This window comes from Anser anser, assembly GCF_964211835.1.
Source record: "Anser anser genome assembly, chromosome: 2".
Lineage (NCBI taxonomy): Eukaryota > Metazoa > Chordata > Aves > Anseriformes > Anatidae > Anser > Anser anser.
The window spans coordinates 67,073,860-67,090,661 of NC_139721.1; the positions used below are offsets into that span (position 1 = coordinate 67,073,860).

The 16,802-nt window shown below is 36.9% G+C and overlaps 1 long non-coding RNA gene across 1 annotated transcript; it reads right to left on the reverse strand.

Annotated features, from left to right (window-relative positions):
- Positions 1-1,394: 1,394 nt before the first annotated feature.
- LOC310895740 lies at positions 1,395-16,064 on the reverse strand. The gene is made up of 3 exons (XR_014580920.1): positions 15,408-16,064; positions 4,232-4,392; positions 1,395-3,096 (listed from the first exon to the last, which is right to left on the reverse strand). It is a non-coding gene; the product is annotated as an uncharacterized lncRNA (long non-coding RNA).
- Positions 16,065-16,802: the final 738 nt, after the last annotated feature.

The following is a 16,802-nucleotide window of genomic DNA, read 5'->3' on the forward strand; positions in this document are numbered from 1 at the left end:
AAACCATGAAATGTTGGTAGGAAAGAGAGAGGGATGTCATCCAGAAGAAAGCTGTATTAACTGTGGCTGGGCCCCACCTCTCAGTCTGGCTGTGGGGATGCTCTTTACACAAGATGGGGAGATGGCTCTCTGATCCTCTGTCTTTGAATGCTTATGTCACTCGACTCTATAGTAAAGACCAAAACTTCAAGACTGTTTTTGAGGCTACCAAGCTCTGAAAGCCTCTCTGCACTGTGTGACATGGGATCACATCTGTTGAGCTGCCAGCAGCTGTTAAGCTGACACAGAAATCACTACTTAACCACTAATGGTAACAGCAAGAAAAGAAAGTTTAGGTGAGTCCTCCCTGTTGAGGTTTTGGTTATCCCCTTATGAGTTTCAGTGCTTAACATGAAAGCAGGTTTGGAGATTTTGAAATTTCACACTTAGGTTCCTAGGAAAACTTTTCATAAAGCCCATCTACAACTTCGCAGAAGGTTTTTTTTTTCTTTTTTTTTTTTAACAGCTAGCACTTCTATTCTACTTATTTATTTTTCTTAAACAAAGGTTTTATTTTACAGAACTAATTCATGCTTCATCTACACCCATTGTAGACTCTTAAAAATGTCTAATTGTTTTCTGAGATTCTCTGGTCTCTTTTTTCATTAATCTACTTTTTGTGTTCCTGTTGAGCAGAAATTTTCTCCTACATGCAGAGTTATCATAAGCCTTGTACTTATCCAGTACTTTATCTGTTTGTAAAAGGTCTCTCTCTTTTTTTTTTTCTTTCCTGGAAATTTTAGAATTATACATGTACTTTGATTGGAAAGTCCAAAGAAAAAAATGTCTGCCTGTGAAAAAAAATAATCTGTGAGTAGTAATGAGGAAGGAATGAATAATCATTTCAAATCACAAATTGCTTGGGCAACCAAGAATCTAGAGAAATGTAAAGTGTGAAGATACAGTGAAATGAAAACTTTTTGTCCTTTCTCTTTGGTTCTCTATGGGACTGATATTTCTACAGCACTATTAAAAGATCCTACCACCACTCTTAAAAGAACACTAAGATTCAGAAAAGCTAAACATTGTAGTCTTGATTTTTTTTTCATTTAAGAAAGAAATGAAACAATTATATATGAATATAAATTGTAAGGTTGTCATAGTGATGTCATGTAAAAGCTGCATGCATCAACAGCTTTTACACAACCATATACTCAAGTATGCACTGAAACTGAGTTGTTGTCATGGAAACTGTCACATCAAATATATCTTTTCAATGCAGATACTTAAAAATCAAGCATTTTTGCCATCCTTAATACTACTTTGAGATTATAACAATAGTTTGATTTTAGATTCTTTTTAATCAAGAATAAATATGATGTAGAAAAATATTTTTCTTTGCACTATCATTTTAATTTTAATTTTAATTTCTTCACTATATTACAACAACAAAACTTTGTGTTGGGACTCAGAATCATATCACTGGTTCACTGACAATGAGCTGTAGTTGTTTAGGTTTATGTGAGGGAACTACATACAAAGTGAAGATGAGAGCGCACATTGCTTTTAAAATCCTGTTTCCATTCTGGAAAGACAATGACTTTTCCAGTTCTATATTTGAATAATATTGTCATCTAGTTCAGTCTGATTGCAATTAAAGCAGGTATAATGACTAGTTATTTGCACTCCAGCGCAGGTAGGAAAATTTGACAACATTCCCGTCATGTTTAAGTATAATTTTTCCAGTTTTTAAATTGCTAACAACATTGCTTTATTAAATTTCCTTTTTAAAAATAAGCTATTAATTTGCAATACATACTATCTTTACATATTTTATGTTCAGTTTGTTTTATTTAAATCATGTAACTTTTGTTGGAACAAATAAACCCTACAAAAACTTTTTTTCTTTCCTCTAATAACCTTTCCCGTGATCATAACAGGGCACTTATTGCAAACTGAAAAAAAAAACCAAAAAAAAAAAACAACCAAATAAACATCAAACCAAGCAGAAATTAACATTAAACAGCTTTGCTTTTTTTTTTTTTTTCTTCCCCTGAGAAATCATGCTTTCAACTGCTCTCACGTTTCCTTATGCTCTTAATTCTAAATAAAAGTTCCAAGATAGTTAATTGGTTGAACTCACTTGTACTAATGAATAGTAGTTTGGAGTAGTTTGCTAACTTACTGCAACATGATTACATTATAAATTAATGCAAACATATGTTACAAATATATGATTGAAAAAAACTGTGGAATCACATTAGCTGGCTTAACAAGCCACTAAGAAAAATGGCATAATTCTATTTGATTCACAAAATATTTTGTCTGTCTAGCTAGTCTTTTAAAAGTAATATTTATTTATAATTGCTCCTAAGTTTTATTGGATGCTTTCTGAACTGTAAGGAAAATGTGCTTTATAAGCCATTTCAGATATAAACATAAGAAAATAAGACAGCATAATTAAATGGTCTGTTATGAATCCAGTCACACAGTCTTCGTATAGTTAAAGTTCCAGCTGAATGTGTAGCAATGAGGTGACTGGACTTCTACCTAGGCTGTAAATGACTGTTTCACTTGGTTTGTATGGCTGTGTGCCTTAGTGACCAGGGGATATGTAAAAGATTTGAAAGACATGGCGTCCATTTACGGCTAGTCTACTGGATTGTTGGGTTAATTAGCTTCTCATTCTTGGCCTCCACTTTGTGAAATAGCTTAATAAACTTTGTGTACTGTCCTGACATCTATTGATGAAAATATAGAACTAAGGGTTTTATTATGTTTTGTATAAAGTGGGATGAGTATTTCACAGCAGCCAAAAGCTGTTTCTATAATACATGATGTTAAGGCAAGAAAGCCCTTGGAACATGCTATCAATATGTAAAAGTGTGAAGGAACAAGGTAGAATGGTAAGTGGAGATTCTCATGGCAACAGATATTTATGCTTGGTGTCAGTCAGAGTAGTGTACAAAAAAATATGTGCTGAAAGCTTCAGAGCAGTCATAATTTTTCTAATTGAGGTGCTGTCTTACAATACAGTTACTTCATTTTCTCTTTCTCTCCTTCTCCCAAGATTTCTTTTTTCTTTTTTTTTTTTTTCTCTTTCTTTCATATGTTGCACTGGAAAAAAGAAAAAAAAAAAGAAATATAAGTGTGAGACAAACAAAGAAAGGTACTAAAGTTCTGAAATTCATGAAAGAAGGAAGGCCAACTTGCAAGTTTAGGTATGGGTGCAGAAAGGAATTATCAATGGGCAGCATGGAGATGAATGAAGAATGGCATTTGATGGGACAGGTTAGGAAACAGAGAAAGGCAGCCAAGTAGGGAGTACTCCTCAGTGCAGCAGCATTGATGTAACACTGATTCCCTGTCCACGTCAAAGCACTGATAGTGCTGGGATAATGATGTCTGACAACCATTTGGCACAAAAGAGAAGATCTGTAGAATCACCTGGCAATAAGAACAGATGACTTCTGTGAGATAACAATTGCAGCAGTGGGATGGATTTTTACATTTTTCTAAAGCATTTTTAAACTAGTGAACTTGCACAGTGTGTAATACATTTGTCACTATTCTCTGCTTTCGCTAGTGGAGCTTTTGCCTTTGCGAAAGGGTGATGATTGAGTTTAATACACAGTATCAGTGCATCCGAGTTCTTAATTTTTCCCTCTTTGGTAACCTTACTATGCACAGTCAGTTCACTTATCCAAATTATGATAACTCTGTGATTAAAATGAATGTCATAAAAAAATGCATTTGACTAACTGGTCTCTCATCAGAAGCCAACTCTGCAGTGTTTACAAAGCATTTAGCAAAGTAATTTCAATTACCAAATGCTAGTCAGTAATATACTAGGCTATACATCTTGCTGTGTCTTCTTTTTCACAACATTTCTGAGAAATTATTAATTTTTAAGGGGATAGAAGAGACAGAAAAGTCTGCATGTGTGCCCAATGACACATGCCTGTTTGTGCTTAATTCATTGGAAAAATTGCTCAAGAATTGTTCATCCATGTTTGAATATGCTGCCAAGGTCAACGGGACCTTTCCAAATGTGCTGGTTATACGAGGTAAAAGTGCTTGAGGCAACTTCAACTTAAGCATTTTTGTACATTTGCTTGTTTTATCTGGGGAACAGATAATCTGATGGTTTTGGAAGATCAATCTTTGATCATTTTTGACAGCGTACCCTGGAAGGCTGAGAAGAGGGGTTTGGTTTGACTAAGTGTCTAGAACCCAGCACTGTTGTACCGACCTGCATAGTATGGATCCACCAAGGGTCCTGAATATGTATTCAGACATTGCAGACTTTTAAGTCAAATTCCATTTTTATGACAGTAGCAATCCAGACACAGAAAAGATGTATGTAAATACATGTATCCCATCAGCACTATTTTGTATATTTCCAGGAAACATCTAAAAAAAAATGTGGAAGAGTTGATTTCCATTCTGAAATGGTCAATATGCAATGTATAAAAACATTTTAAAAGTAAGTTAAAGAGAACAATAGTATCATGCACGAAATGGTGCTAAATGCACTATAATAAATACACTAAATACACTGAATACACTACAGTGTGGTTTGGTTCTGGCTTCTGCCCATTGCAGACAAACTTCTTCAACAGAGTTAAACTTTGAAATTTAATATAATCCAAGAAAAGAGAGAGATCCTGCTCCCATAAGATTGAGTGTAAACAGAATTAGACATAAAAAATACTTTGCTTTCCATATTTCTCTTAATCATTAAGTTTGGAATAAGAAAGTCTCATATATAAGCAAGGCTGCATTGGGTGTGGCATGGTTTCCAACAAGCTTTGCTGCCCTGGTTTTTGGGAGTTGCAATGTCAGTGCTTGGCTTAGCAGGAGTTTCCTTTGCCCACAACTTCTGGCTCCCTGAGGCTTGGACCTGGAACACCTCATGTGCAGCCCCACCTCCATCCTTGGCTGTTCTTGGAATTGGCTGATATTCCTTTGGCAGGAAAATCCCTGAGGCAAAGCTTGGCAATGATACAAGTTCACCTCGTTTATTGGAATGTCATTTGTACCATCCACTGCTTTTTGCATTGTAATTATTTCCTGGGGGTAATTGCATGCTTTTTAGACTTTCTTTTGCGCTCCCATGATCACTGCAAAAAGGGCTAGAGGGCATTGCTGAGCTGTTCCCAAGGAGAACAGTAAAATTTACCTTCTACTTTGACATTATTGTTATTTATAAATCCTAGACAAAAGAAAATACTGCTAACCTCAATCCTTCCGTTTGGAGTAGGGACTTGGTCTTACAGTTGACAGTCATTTCCATGGTCTTATTAGATTTACATTAATGATGCGCTCTGTTGTGTGAAAAGCGAGGCTGTGTACTAATACTCTTCCAAAAGTAAATGGGTTGAGTATGAGTCGATGTGTTAAAAAAAAAACAAAAAACAAATATTGCCATGGGCCTCCCTCTGCATGTATCAGCTGGGAAACTAACCCAAATGGAGAATTATGTGTTTATACCCACAAACATGTGAGGAAATATGCTGTTTCATCTAGAAGAAGTTTGGGGTTCAAGGGAGGAACTTTGAAGTGCAATTCTTAGATGGTGCTGCTCCCTGGTGCTGAAGTTCAGTACCACCATTTCCTCTTTCCTCTCTCTGGCTTTAAATTAAAGGTTTAAAACTTTTAAATATTTTTTTTAATAATTAAAAGTAAAACTTTTAATTATTAATTCTTTTCATTATTTATTGTGAGTAGTTTACTGTAGCAAAATAACATTGGTGCACCCAAACATTTCTCATATTTAAAAAATGATTTAAATGCCTACTTATAAAGAAAGAAATGCAGAACACGGGATGTCTAAAGTTCAGCTACTTTGAAGGGGTAGAAGAAATGTCCATTTTGCAAGTAGTGCAAAGCATCTTACACATATACAGGAGCAAGTAATAAAGCTCAGCTAGTTATAGCATACAAGTAAGAACTAAAAAAAAGAAAAAAAATGTAGTACCTTTTCTGTGTTATTTTTACATACTAAATTAAATAATTATTTTTAGTTTCAAGAAATTACCAGTTTATTACCAATTCATTTATCTCAGTTCAATTCATCCTAAATAATTCAGGTACTTCCTATTTAATAAGAACTACCACAAATTACTCAGAGAATGATTCTTTTACTGTTTCTAAAAAAATTAAAAGTATTAATTTAATTTACTAGCCTTGCTAAAAGACTCCACATTTAAGGGTAATCTCTGCATATTAAAACCCAACATAGTCAGACACAGAGAATTAGCCACAACACTGCAAAACTTCACAGTCGTAAGTATTGTGAAACTTGCATTATAATCTTATGAGTAAGCAATGGAAACTTCAGCTTAATCGCGTGTTAGCAGCAGAAGCTTACTTCCACATTGAGAAAACTCAGTATAGCTATAGTCATTCATCTCCTTTTTTGCTCCTTGAGGGAAGTTTTTATAAGTCTTCCCTAGTGTTTCATAATGTAACAGCAGATTTTGTAGAGAAAAGCTTACTTTCCTTCTAAGGAACAGTCTTTAATCTTGCAGGAGGAAACTCATTTTTCAGTCTTGTTCTATGCACAGTTTTACCTTGTCAAGTTTTGTACAGGAAAGCACCCTGAATTCATATGTTTTTTTTGTGACTGAAAATTTTGTATGTTCATTTCTGGAATCTATACAGGCTGATCTTAGAATCAGTTGTTTATAACTTTCTATAAAATAGTTATTTATATATATTAAATATATAATATTATATATTATATATTATACTATATATAACACACATATATATTATATATATATAATATTATTTATAATATAGGAAAGTTTCAGGGCAGTCAACTTCTAACACTTCAGTTATATAGGATCAGGGAGGGTTATAAAGAAAACAAGAAAATAAAAATTTTGAAAGTTCTGGGGAAACAAGAAAGAGATTTTGAAGGAGCATAAGAGGTAACTAACAGGAAAGGAATTTTGGTCCTTGTTGAGTGAAGCAACCTCTCTTCACTTATAGAGCCTGTGATATACAGAGAGAGATGTGTGGAAGCCTATCCACCAGCTTCTGCTATCTGCTTGCAGTATAATGCCACCCCACGTGCTGCCATATTTGATTTAAAAAACACAGAATCTGTCATAGACAAAGCAGTGTATTCTGCAGATAGGGGAAAACCATGAAGCTGAAAGGGATTTAAGAATGTACCCACACACTTTGCCTAACTGAGGGCTGGATTTTCCCCCTGGCTTCAAAATGGCTAAGTACTATAGACTTCCCTTTGATTTATGGTGGGCCAATGTACCTATTTCAGACCTCCAGGGCAAAACTTGTGCTATTTTTTTAGCCATACTCTTTAATAAATAACGGACAAGATAGCAGAATTAGAAGTGTGTCAGACTGACTGAAAACAGTGAAAGAGATACTCTAGGGAAACCCAGCCACCTGCCTGACATACTGCTGTTTTAGAACAGTCCATTCACTGTATCCAAAATAGTATTATAATTTAAAGTCTGTCACATATGGAAAATGTTAGCAGTTTCCATTGCCTCGTTCCACTTGGTAGACTGACCCACTGAACCTATACAAGGTCCATTCCAAAGTAGGTGATTTGTGAAAAGTTTTCATGCTTCTTGTTCTTATAAAAACTAGTATATAACCAATATTTGACTTTCCTTTTCCTTTTCCTTTCCTTTTCCTTTCCCTTTCCTTTTTCCTTTTCCTTTTCTTTTTCCTTTTCCTTTTCCTTTTCTTTTTCTTTTCTTTTTCTTTTCTTTTTCTTTTTCTTTTTCTTTTCTTTTTCTTTTTCTTTTTCTTTTTCTTTTCTTTTTCTTTTTCTTTTTCTTTTTCTTTTTCTTTTTCTTTTTCTTTTTCTTTTTCTTTTTCTTTTTCTTTTTCTTTTTCTTTTTCTCTTTTTCTTTTTCTTTTTCTTTTTCTTTTTCTTTTTCTTTTCCCTTTCCCTTTCCCTTTCCCTTTCCCTTTCCCTTTCCCTTTCCCTTTCCTTTTTCCTTTTTCCTTTTTCCTTTTTCCTTTTTCCTTTTTCCTTCCCTTCCCTTCCCTCCCCTCCCCTCCCCTCCCCTCCCCTCCCCTCCCCTCCCCTCCCCTTCTCCTCCTCTCCCCTCCCCTCCCCTCCCCTCCCCTCCCCCTCCCCCTCCCCCCTCCCCTCCCCTCCCCCTCCCCCCCTCCCCCTCCCCCTCCCCCTCCCCCTCCCCCTCCCCCTCCCCCTCCCCCTCCCCCTCCCCCTCCCCCTCCCCCTCCCCCTCCCCCTCCCCCTCCCCCTCCCCCTTTCCCTCCCCCTCCCCCTCCCCCTCCCCCTCCCCCTCCCCCTCCCCCTTTCCCTTTCCCTTTCCCTTTCCCTTTCCCTTTCCCTTTCCCTTTCCCTTTCCCTTTCCCTTTCCCTTTCCCTTTCCCTTTCCCTTTCCCTTTCCCTTTCCCTTTCCCTTTCCCTTTCCCTTTCCCTTTTTCTCTCTTTTTTTTCCTTTTTTTTTTTTTTTGTACTGTGCAAGCATTTTACTTTAGAGAAATCTGATTATAGCATTACTCTTAAGAAGTTCTAACATCAGGAGGTGGAGATCTCCTGATTAAAGTCTATTTAGTCATTAGTACTATCTGCATGACAAAATGAAAGCTTATTTCTAATACAGAGTATTTACATGATCTTTATCACCTGTAACTATTACAGAAAAACAATAAATTAGGCATATACTTTCAAAATAACACCTGGATCAGAACTCCCTCTGTAAACTTGTTTAACCTTTTATTTTTTAGTGACAGATTGGAATTTATTATTTTGAAAGTCTTGGAGCACCTGGTCTGTGATTTTATCAGAGTTATAAGAAATGCCTTGGAGGCGAGTGTGGGGGAATGGGTAGAACAAGAACCGTGATTCTTTAAGAAGGGCTTTTTATCTTAAGAACAAATTTAGTTTGCATACTCGGAGCACTCTGGACTGCAATTCATTCTGACAAATCAGTTCCTAAGGTGTTATATTGCAGTTAAATAATCCTAACATCTCCGCTGGCTTTCTAAGTTTAACCTCTCACCCCAGGAAATCTGATTAAGAGAGAAACGTAGATGGAAAAATACACAAAGTATTTGTTGCTTTTTTGTCCCCTCTGTAACCACTGTTGGTACAATACTTCCAGCATCCAATAAGTGATGACGTGAACAGTACACTTTTTTTTTTTTTTTTTTTTCAGATGTGCTTCCATGGCTAGCACATCACACATCATGGCAGCTAGCCATGGCTAGCCCCAATTCTGCGTGGCACCAGTTTCACTGTCTTCCTCACTGGGATTGTTCCTATTTGTGAAGAGGAGAGGAAGCCATTTCAGGACAGGGGCTTAGGTCTAGGCCTAGAAAGCCTGCTTGTCTGTTAAACAAGACTGTTACCATTTGACAGTCTCATTAGTCGGACTTTGTCAAAGCTAAGCTTGGGTGATCATTTTCATTTGAAACCTGTCCTCAAAATTGGACTAAATCTGTTACTAATGCAACTGGAGACAGTGTTTCTGTGCTAAGTTAGATATTAGGCTTGCTGCTTAGCATGTCTAAAGTTAGGTTGGCATGAAAGTTCAAGAATGCAAATCAGCACTAAACTCAAGGTCAGCATAAAACACGCAGATCACTCCACAAAGGAAAAAGGGAAGAGAGATAATTTAATTTAAAAAACACATTTCCGTGTCTGCAAAGAAGCAAGTGCACAATGTGGGTAGCAAAGGAAAGATGGATTTTTGCTCTAGCACAGATCAACTAATTTTGTTTTCTTTCCCATCTGTCCTCCATGTGAGTCTGTCCACATGAAAAATCCTGCTTGGTGAAGCCCCACAGGGATGGCATCCATATCACAGCAAATGCTGGGACCATTCATCACTTTGGTGCCTGGGATAATTTTACAATAACCTTGGCAGGCACACTTTACAAAAGATGATTTTCAGCTGTAGGCCTGAAACCAGATTAGATATTGTTGTTTAATCACCATCATAGTCATATTCCCAATGCTTTTTAGTGAAGTTGCTTTGTGCTATGTATTTCTTCATTTCAGTGTAATACTTTGGATGCATAAAAATACTGTCTATGAACTTATCTGAGGTATTCTAATATTAGTCTTGGACAAAATCAAATGGGGTAAAATTCATGTCATGTAATTAGTCAAACTGTAATTGAGTTGAGATTAGAGTTTGTAAAAAATTTAAATTTTCTGCCCTTTATAAAAGTGATAAAGAATGAAAAGTACAGGGTTAGGGTAATCCCAGACAGAATAGATGAGAAAAATGAAACTTTCAAAAGAAAGTTCACATATGTCTGTATGACAGTGAGATTTATGATTTTTCTGGGATGTTCACTTCAAAGTATCTTTAAGGATGGTTATTGTAAAACAGAACAAGGCAGAGTGAATTTCACACTGTGAACAAAGAAAAATTATCACCAAAATTATCTACAAAAGAAAGTGGAAAAATGAGCTAAATTCATTCAGATTGGCTCCTGGTTTAAAACTAATGGCATACAGAGACTTCTGAAAAAGGAATGTAAAGGTAAAAGGGGGAGAATTTCTTCCTTTATGTTATTTGTCTCTACTTGGTGTCATAATAACATATTGCTTCTAATCTCCCACAGATCTGCATTCCCTGTCCAGTGTTCCCTGATGTTGCTGAAACCCTCTGATCAGCCTCTAATGAGAACCGGATCAGGGATCATGTGAGTGTACTAGAATCCCATTGCATTTTGTCTTTTGTTTGTTTTGTTGGTTGGTTTTGTTCTTGTTTGTTTTAATCATAGGCTTAAAAATGCCTCAGCTCTTTCCAAAAGACATTGAAACACAAGTGTGAAAGATATGTGGACTAGAAACGTATTTTGCAAAGAATTGCTTTGAGTACCACTCTGCAAAATTTTCTCTATGAAATCTGTAACCGTTGGAAACATGCTAGAAGCTCGTTCCCTCTTTTTTTGAAGCATTCAGGAAACCATAGCCCATTCTTGATGAATGTAGGCTGATTTATGTGGGTGAAGACAAATGGTTCTCAGTAAGCAATCATCAAATTCAAAGCGAAACTCTAGAGCTTTGAACCCACATGACCTGAAGCAGAAAGTAGTGTTCACACCAACACTTGCAAGGCAAAATTGCTGAGTTTGGGAGAAATATCAGCTATTCATCTGAATATGCAGGAAGAAAAATGTTTCATGAATATCAGCAAAACAAACTCATTATTTTTAATTTATGAAATTTACTGCTGAATTATTTGGCACCTTCCCATCCTTTGAATTAATTAAGTTGTAGTAAGTTTTGTGAGAAATAAAGTAATAGACCAATACCTATTCACCTAGGTAACAGGAGCAAAATTTTGAATAGAGTGCATGTGTGCTTGCATTTCCTTACAAAAGTATAATAAGAGGGTATGTGGGAATGCAAATATTTCTTATTATGCACATATATGGTAACAACTAGAATAATTTCTGTGCATGGATTCCATGAGAAACTTTTTCCAAAACTGAAGCCACCTGTTCAGAGACTGGAAACTCAATGATGATCACTGATCTGTGGGAAGTAGGCTGGTCAAATAAAGCTAGTGTTACTTTTCAGTGGAATTATAAACTTGCTTACAGAGATACACCTTCCTCTAGGTGTGTCTGACACAGATATATGTAGGGCTCACCATTCTGATAAGGGGTTTGATCACTTCTTGCTTCTCTATGTCAAATGTATTATATTGCCACGTCTTATGTACAAAGTCACTATATGCCACTTTCCCATCTCCCTGATCCTCAGCTGCTTCAATAATCCTGTTATTGGTTTCTCCATTCCAGGAGACCATCACTATCCTTGAAGCTGCATAAACAGCAACTGCCTATTTTCCATGATTCCCAAATTCCTGCTGTTGTTTCTTTTCCCTTTGTTTGGGAAAGGATGTAATTCAGGGCATCAACACAATAACCTTTCCTGAGATAGAGCTTATTTGGTTTCAAAGTTATGATCTTACTTCCTCCCTCCCTCCCTCCCTCCCTCCCTCCCTCCCTCCCTCCCTCTCTTCTTTCCTCCCTCCCTCTCATCCTCCCTCCCTCTCTCCCTTCCTCCCTCCTTCCCTCCCTCTCTTCTTCCCTCCCTCCCTCCCTCCCTCCCTTCCTTCCCTTCCTCCCTTCCCTCCTTCCAAGTTGGAAGGTTCTAATGAATGTTACTTCACAGAGTAAAAAATTAGTCCTGTGTGAAATCATTGCAGAAATGTAAAATGGATTAAATCCAGACTCACTGATTTTAAAATAGAACTGCTAAAATGAGTCACCGTTGTTCGCAGTTTTATGCAGTCATTTGCAAGAAAGAGAGATTTCTGTTATACTCTGTAATTTCCAATGGCTTGGAATAAATAGAATAAAACTTTTACTAGTAAAATTTGTACATGGTGCAAAGACTGTACATATGAAGTGCTTCTACAGGGAGTAATCAAGACTTTTTGGCAAATTACATGCCAGGAAAAAAAAAAAAGTGGCATTTTAAGGTGGGAGTACAAGACTGACAGAACCTTCTTAGTGACTAAATTAGGTCACATGTAAGTATCTCCTGCACTTCTTATATGATGATCTAGCTCAAGGAAAAAGCTTTAAGGCTGGCTGTGATTTATAAATTCATTTCCCATATTTGAGCTGTTGATTTCAGTTGAGCTGCTACCATTATTACTGGTTGGAAAGGCAGGTGTAGTGAATCGTATTCCTAGCTTGTATGGACAGTTGGGGTGACCCTGGCTTCACTGTTTATAAATGTTAGTGCTCTTTTTCTACCTGCTTTTTTTGGGGGGGGAACCAAAGCACTTTCTTCACTGGATAAAGAGCTATTCTGTGTTCTGAAACTTTAGTCCTGTCAGGGCTCTATAAACACATTTCCTAACAAAGTCAGCACTTCATTCCTGCTGCCCCTTATCCTCAGTGTACCAAAGTCTTAGCATCTTACCACTGTGGTCATCCTCAGTAGTCCAAAACCCTTAAGAGTCTGGCATAAAACTCATGAAAATTTAGAATAGCAACATTTATCTCTGTAGAGTTTGAGTGCATATGGCCAGGAACACGGAGAGAGGGTGGTTTCTTCCAGCTCTGGCAACCCATCAGTGTTACACAGAATGCCTTGGGCTGCTGAGTGAATAAAAATGCCCCTCCAGAAGAATACAGTTTATTTTCTCAGGTGAGAACTGGGTGTTAAATGTTGGAAGACAATATTTCTGTAACTATTGAGATATATGTTACATGAAATTTGGGACCCCTTCCCCTGAAAGAAGATTTAGGAAAGTTAAAAGTTGGAATTTGAAGCCATATAAAATTAAGTCTTAAATAAGATGCACATTTAAATCAGTGCTAATAACTAATTATAGAAGTGGCTTATCAATGAATGTGCTGTATTTTCTACCACCTGAAATCCTTCAGCAAAGATTGGGTATATTAGTGATAAACTCTTGTTCAGCCAGAGGTTATAAGCAGTGTTAGAAGAAAATCAAGTTAGAAACTCATAATGGGCCCTTATGGCCATAAAGATACATGAAAGTCCATAGCACAAATTTGCAAAATTCAGTGATTTGATTCAAGTCTGAGACTTTTAAATTCATGTTTCTGTTTTCAGTTCTGAATGATGGGATGTCTAATTCATCAGGAGCTGAATTCTGGCTGCAGTTAGATTGATTCCAATAACTTCAGTGGAACTGCAGGATTTGATACAAGGACCTTTCAAACCTGTCTGTTTTGGCAGAAGCATTATTGCCACTTAATCAAAAGATTTTACCTCAAGAAGCTTGTTACCACAAGCATTTCTTTTGATGGGTGGGCATTTTTTCTCTAAGGAAGAAAAAATAGTAAATAAAGGAAAGGAGTATTTTAAACATAAATGCAGCCATGTGGTTTTACTATGCCTAACAGGGAATATGGGGGGAATATGTTTTGAAAGGCTATAAATATCTGATTCAGAAGTCAAAAATGAATACCTGATTCCTAATAATCTAGCCCAAATTCATTGGCTAAAAACCCTGATATATTCTAAAATGTGTTTTGTTTGAGAAGGAGTTTGGATACCTCACTCTCATTCTTTTAAGTTGCTATCCACCATACTGAGCAGAATCCCACAACTTTACAGGTGGAGCCACATTACAGCTAGTGACACAGACAGATGACATATTTATTAGCTTGTCAAAGCTTCCTCTGTTTATGGAAGACTCACCCAGCTAAACAAAACAGTCTGCTTCCCATTGGCTAATTGAGCTGGCCCCTGTTGAGAGTCTCAGCAAAGTGCCTGATGAGGCATAAAATGATGATTAATTAATTTACTGCTCAGTTGATCATCAAACTGAGAGGTTTATGATTCTCACAGCGGTCAACACTCTTTCTTCAATGTGCAACAGCATGAACAGCCTTCACTCTGGCCTGCTGCTGCCTTTGCTATGACCTGAGATATGGTGGCTTAACACAGGGGAAAATGGGAAAAAATAAGCAAAAAGTTTCAAAAGATATGTACTCAGCAGCCTCTTTCAGAGAGGCTTGTGTGTACCAGAACACTTAAAAAGGAGTTTTTCATACCTTAACATTAATAAAAGCTACTTTGCTGGACATTAGTTTGGTTCAATGTATGACATAAGAACACACCTAAAAATAACAGTTTCTTCTCTGATCACATGGCTAAATATCAGAATTAGAATGAAGTTATATAGAGATGGGGCTTTGCAGTTGCAGGTATAGGTCTGTTAGAAGAAATCAAAATGCCAGTACAAATACTGAGCAGGGTTCTCTTTTTTATTCTTAGAGGTGAACTTTAGTAATTTTAAACTCCTTAAATCCTTAACGAACTATTATGAATTATGAAGATTTGAAGGTTTAGCAAGACACATTCTGTGTATGGTAGGCACTACATTTAAAAACACTATTGAAAACATGTTTTTGCATTTGTGTGCATTTTCAACTTGTGTGCAGTCACCAAGAGTTTTGCATATTTGTTTTTGTATAAAAACTTTAAAATATTTGCATTTATGGTAATATACTAACTTTCCTCTGATTTTATGTAGTATCCACTGTTTATTCCCAATGTGAAAACAACTACATTCTTCATAGTTACAGTCATCTAACTCAAGAATAATGTCAGGTGAATCAATATATATATATAAAATCAATTGAATCCAGTTGTCAGACCAGTATGTTTTATTCCAGTCATTTGGCCTAAATCTTTACATTATCTAGGTGGTGGGACACTTATGTTGGTTTAAGTACCTACATGCCTATGCATACACATTTAGAAATTAATTTTCTCTCTTTTTTGTAAAACTGTACCAGAGTTACCAAATGTACTGAAAGCCACGAGGAAAGGTCTTCTAAATGTCTACATGCCTGAGCATCTGTGTGGGAAATAGTTTGTGTGTGTAATAGGAGAGAAGAGAGTGTCAGTTTGTGAAATAAGCTTTTATCCGAGTAAGTGTATGTGGTATTCTTACCTTGCTGAGCAGCTAAACTCCACCACAACTGCTCTCTCACTCCTCCTCTTCAAAGAAAGCTGGGGGGAGGAGGGGAAGAAAGTATTCTGGAAAGAAAAGAAGGCTCATGGGTTGAGGTAAGGATGACCTAATTAAAGGGAAAAGAAAGAGAGAAAAACAAAACAAAACAAAGAAAAACAACATCATCAACAACAAAACAAATGACCAAAACAGGCAAAGGCTGTGTGTAGAGAGGGAAGAAAAACATTATTCTCTACTTCTCATCAATGAGTGATGTTCAGCCACAGACTGGGAAGCAGGGCCTCAGTATGTGTAATGGTTATTTGGGAGGGTCTATGATGAGAGCCCCCCTTTCCTTCCTCTTTCCCAATTATTGCTTAGCATGACATTGTATAGTATGGAATATCCCTTTAGTCAGTTTAGGTCAGCTGCCCTGATGATGTCCCCTCCCCACTTCTTGCTCACCCCCTGGGCACCCTACTGTCTCTGGAGGGTTTGGAGAGTGCCTTGATGCTGCGCCAGCACTGTTCAGCAATATACAAAACATTGTTGTGATACCAGTGCTGTTCTTGCTACAAGTGCAGAGCATAGCACTGTATGGGCTGCTGCAGGAAAAGTTACCTCCATCTTAGCCAGACCCAGTACAGTATAACCCCATATTAGAAGGGATTCTGGTTAGGAAGAACCCAGACAGAGAATTAAGCTGTTTAATATAACTTCAGTCCTTAATTTGTATCTTAATAGCAATGAGAACAATAACCAAGTACAAAATGGAATTGAGTTAGTACAGTCAGTAGGTCCTTTGTATATGAAATACATTTGTTCTTTGATTGGCCTTTAGGAAACTGTCTGCTTTAGATAAAACAAGGGAAACAGTCTGTTTTTCTCAGCAAAGTAATGCATAGAAACCTAAGCTTGTATATTTACAAAGAACATGCTATAATGTAGAAAAAAGAGCTCAGAAACAGGGTATAAAACCAATCAAATCTGATAGAACAACTTAACATCAAGAAAAAAAAAAAAGGGAGGAAATCAGGGAAGGAAGATAAGATGACTTATCAACATGTCCCAAGAACTTGCACCTTAATTGAGGAATGGAAGAAGTCTCAGTGAGCAGTGCAAACCACTAGATTACATGTACCTATTTAAATAACATGCTGTTTTCACATACCTCAAATGCAACTCATCTATCTTTGGGAAAGGGTGCACCACCAACATTTATAGACAAGAAATGATTTTCAAGGGGTTTAGGAGGAACAGTGGACAAATATTTAGTGTGAACATCTGTGACATGATGTGACAGTAAGTTGATGTTGACTCTTGGGTGTATAAATGGGGAGTAGTCATTAGGTGACGGAAGTGTTTTGCCTCTAAAATGGGACTGTTGATGCTACA